Raw genomic sequence first — 349 nt, 5'->3', positions numbered from 1 at the left:
GGTTTATGGATCTACTGAGAACATCGTAGTGTAAGAAAATATGAGAAATATTTGCAAAAATACTCAAGCCAGAAATTAATGTGTGGCTTTGTGAGAGAAACAGTGCAGAAGGTAATAGTCTGCAGGCAGCTTTCTCTTGTGAATGCTTTGCCTTATGGTTAAGTCTTATTTTAACTGAGAAGTAGGAATCCATTTCAAAGGGATTTTAAAAAAGTAGAAATGTTATGTTTAGTAGGAATGAGGTCGCTTCCTCCTGATACATCAGATAAATGCTTATTTAAAAAAAAAAAATCATACATTTGGAATAGAGTTGCAGAAAACAGCCGGAAGGAGCACTGTGGGGTGGGCT

The sequence above is a fragment of the Buceros rhinoceros genome, unplaced genomic scaffold (genome assembly GCF_000710305.1).
Source record: "Buceros rhinoceros silvestris isolate BGI_N320 unplaced genomic scaffold, ASM71030v1 scaffold18324, whole genome shotgun sequence".
NCBI lineage: Eukaryota > Metazoa > Chordata > Aves > Bucerotiformes > Bucerotidae > Buceros > Buceros rhinoceros.
The sequence above is the reverse complement of the archived record's forward strand: the minus strand, read 5'-3'. Positions refer to the sequence as shown.